Source organism: Orycteropus afer, unplaced genomic scaffold, assembly GCF_000298275.1.
Source record: "Orycteropus afer afer isolate SDZICR_OR568_19922 unplaced genomic scaffold, OryAfe1.0 scaffold00041, whole genome shotgun sequence".
Taxonomy (NCBI): Eukaryota; Metazoa; Chordata; class Mammalia; order Tubulidentata; family Orycteropodidae; genus Orycteropus; species Orycteropus afer.
This window is the reverse complement of record NW_006921628.1, coordinates 982,314-986,770: the sequence shown is the minus strand read 5'-3', so window position 1 is coordinate 986,770 and position 4,457 is coordinate 982,314.

Genomic DNA, 4,457 nt, shown 5'->3' with positions numbered 1-4,457 from the left:
TTTATTACATTTACAAGAAATGCTTCAAAGCTATAAGGCTGTTAGGGCCTAAGTATTCCCAATCAGGCATCTGGAGTGTTTGAAAAAAGTCAGATACCCCAGATTAAATAAATCCATAAACACAGCATAATATGCTTAAGGTAATTCAACTGGCTAATTGTATAATTAGGGATAATTGTTTAGAGGAATTTAATACACATTAATGAAAGTGATTGCTCTTATTTGCAACTCTAATTAAACACCTGCAACTGTAAATATTTTTCCTGATGATAAACAGCTCCCATGGACATTAAAAATCTAAACTGACCCAAGTGTTGGCCTCTCAAGGAAACCTTTCATGCTTTCCCTTCACCCTAGGGATCCACTCCAAACTCTTCCATGAAGATAACGTGACCTCTCCCAAACTGTCCTGGCCAACCTCTGCTGGGTGTCTCTCTCTTCCTTCTCTGGCCCTCTCTCTCTGCTCTTTGTACACCAAACGTTTTTCCATTTTTCGCACATAGAATCCCCTTCATATCCCCACTGCCTGGCTAACTCCTAATCTTGCAGGTCTTAGTTTAAACTTCACTTCCTCAGAGAAGCCTTCTCAAAAGCCCAGAGTAGGGTAGTTGTTCCCACTGTGCCCTCCCTGTTGGTGGTAATTATCACTCTATTGTTGTTTCTCATTTCTCCATCTCACTCCCTTGACTATAAGTTCCATGGGGGCAGAAACCCTATCTGCCTTGGTCACAGCTGTGGTCCCTACTAGTAGCTCAGTGCCTGGCTCCCAACAGGCATTCAATGCATGAACCCATCACAGGAAAGCCAGAGTTTCTCAAATGGCATATGGTCTGGAACATTAACAGGGCTACACAAATGAAATGGTTTATTATTACTATTATTTATTATAAAATATGTCAAACAGAAATGAAGACTAGTACAATGAACCCCCATGTGCCTACAACCTAGCTTAAAAACTATCAACTAATGGGTACTTGTCTTCCTTTTTTAAATCCCTTTACCCATATCAGGCTCGGAAGGAAGGTTGGGCAATCCTACTTCCGTAGTGATACTGCCTCGGAAACCCAAGGAGGGGTGGCTATGAGTCGGGACCGACTCGACGGCACATAACAACAACAACAACAACGAGTTGGAATAAACTCATAGCACTGGGTTTGGTTTTGTTTTGGTAAATCTTTATGGAAGCAGAGTGTCACATCTTTCTCTCATGGTGGGTTGAACTGCTGACCTCCTAGTTAGCATGTGAGCACTTGACCATTGTGCCACTAGGGTATCTTTACAACATATAGAGTACGGTAAACTTCATAACAGAAATATATACAAGGTTTTGAAGCACTCCACACATTATGCACACACGAATCACACCTGGCTACCTTCCTCTATACGTTATACTTTCCTGACACATTGTGTGCAAATTAAGTATTTGTAAATCCAATCATTGGAAATGCCTCCTTGTAGTGACTCTTTTTAAATTGATTCCTAATTTAATTATTTAGCAAAATTGATGCTTAAATTGAATATTTTTTTGAAAAGCAGATCACAATTTATTATATTCTAAGAAACCAAAATGACCATGTGTGAGCAGGGGAAGATTACCAATACTTAGGGCATCAACAAAACAGGGGCACCAGTTATCCAAAGCAAAGAGCCAGAGATGCCAAGTAGACAGGACACAAGGAAAAGTGAGCAAAGCAGTGGAAAGGAGCAAGGAGGGCACTAAATGAAATTGATACCCACCAGCCACTCCTTGGAAGGAAGGTTGGGCAATCTACTTCTGTAGTGATACTGCCTTGGAAACCCAAGGAGGGGTCACTATTAGTTGGGTCCGACTCAACAGTAGTAAGTTTGGTTTTTTTTGGTCCAGTGAGTGAGAAGGTGTTGGCCAGAAATATACTTCAAACTGGGTCATGAGAGCACTCAAGCAAAATTGTTTAAGCTATGCGGCTCCTACCATTTCAACATCTTCATTGACTCTGCTACAGTACCCTCCTGTGTAATGAAAATCTTTATCTGTGCAAGTCTCTTGGAAATATACTATTTCTTTTTAATAAATAAGTGGTGAGGGTGGGCTGTTGAGTCTAACTGTTGCTACATTCACCCAATATGCAACTGGATCCAACTGGATAAGGATAGACTATATTAATACATTATATCAACAGGTTTCTGACACATTTTGAGAGAATCATCTTGTACATCAACATATGCTGCTTCAGCAATTCCAGCCAGAAGGGCCACAGTGCTCTTTGCCATGATACAAACACAAGGGCATGCTCTTGTACATGTCCTGGTAAACAACCAACTCAAATCTCAGATAACACAAAAGTGAGAGAACTTGAGTGAGAACTTGAGTAAGTCAACTATTTCAATGAAATCAAGTTACTTTTTAACTGTATAGCATTTACTTACAGAGTTATGTTTTGTGAACAATATAATACTAACATGGGTAATAACCTAATAGAATATTAACACAGCAAATGCCAAAAAAATACTGGCAATATTAATAATGATCTAACATGAAAATATTAATTTCTGTATCAAGTGAGTTTCATTTTTTATTATGCAGGAAACAGTGCTTGATATTAGTCTGCATATGCTAATAAACAAGGTATTAGGCATATTAAGAGGTTGCAAAATTCAGTATTTATTTTTGTGCAAAATATGTTTCTGTTTTGCAATGAGTGTGTTTCTAAATTCGTCTTCCAATAAAGCAACAAAGGTGTTTATCAGAACATTTCATTTATATTTATCAGAGTATTTATGTATCTCTAAGAAAATTGAACACTTCCTCAGGGAAATAAATGAATACTTACATAATAAAAATTAAATAAATGTATTTTATTTTCCATTTCACTTCAGACTGACTTTCTTTTAAGAAATTGATTGATATTGTTATGACTCATAAGACAAACATGCTTATCAAGAAGTGATGCTATATCATCTCAATTATGTATCTCTGAATATTGCTATTGAACAATTCCACAAAGAAATAAAATGTACATTTTATAAATTTTGTATATACCATAACAATTATATTTGCCTTTTCATTTCAGACTGATTAGGTATACCCTCACATTCAGTCTTGTTGACCAAATCAGTGGCACTGTAATCACATGAATTGTGACATATGTGGTGCTGTCTTATGCAAGGCAAACCAAAACATGTCTTCAGGTTGAGCTTACCCTTGTATTTGTATCATACTCTTTATGATCACTCTCACCTTTGTTGGATATCAGCAACAGTCCAGTGAACTGTGACGATGCACCATTAAAGGACAGAAAGTGAATGCAAAAGGTTTTAAGTATTATTTCAATATGAAAACCACTCATAGAGATCTGTGACGGGCCCACCAACAAACACCATATGGCAAATGAATGAAATATCTGATTGCCTTGTAAATACTTTTTCTTTTGACTATCTCAGACCGGAAGAACAAAATTACATGTTTCAAATAAATTTTTTACTTACTAATTTTCAAATACAAATGTTTGTGTTAATAATGTCCAAATTTAAATTTAAATTTTATTTTATAAATTTTATTTATTTTTAATTATTAAAATTTATTTACTATAGCAGAACTACACTTAAAAAGGGACAAAATTTTATATCCAGGAAATGGCAACAACTATATGGAGTGCAAAAACGAAAGCTTGTGATAGATAAAAGAATTTGTGAGTCTCTAAAGACAATTCCAAAATTAACTTCCTTTTTAAAATGTAATGAACCAGAATAGATTTTTTTCCATTGAACACTTGAATTTAATTGCTGCAATTCATTGTAGTAGTACTGCTAGTATTTAAATTATTTTATTTTTATTTATTTTTATTTTTGCACCGTTTCCTCCCCTCTCCTCTCAACCCTGGTAACCAACAAAGAAAGTTTCCTTCCATATATAAGCTTTTCCTTCATTTTTTACAATAATGAATATAATATTTGTCCTTCTATAATTGACTTATTTCATTCAGTATAATGTCCTCCAAGTTCATCCAGATTATGCAATGTTTTGCAGATTCTCTGTTATTCTTTAGGGTTGCATAGTATTCCGTTGTGTGTATGTACCACAGTTTGGTTATCCATTCTTCTGTTGATGGGCACTCAAGTTGTTTCCATCTTTTTGTTATTGTGATAGTGCTGCTATGAACATGGGTGTGCATATATCTGTTCTTATCTTGGCTCTCACTTCTTTAGGATATATACCTAGTAATGGGATTGATGGGTCAAATGGTATTTCCAACTTTTCAACAAATCGCCATACTGTTTTCCACAGTTTTTGTATCATTTGACAGTCCCACCAGCAGTGTATGAGAGTCAAAATCTCTCCACATGCTTGCTAGAATTTGTTATTTTCTCTCTTGTTGAACTTTGCTACTAGTACTGGAGCAAGATGATATCTCATTGTTGTTTTGATTTGCATCTTTCTAATGGCTAACGATCATGAGCATTTCTTCATGTGTTTGCTG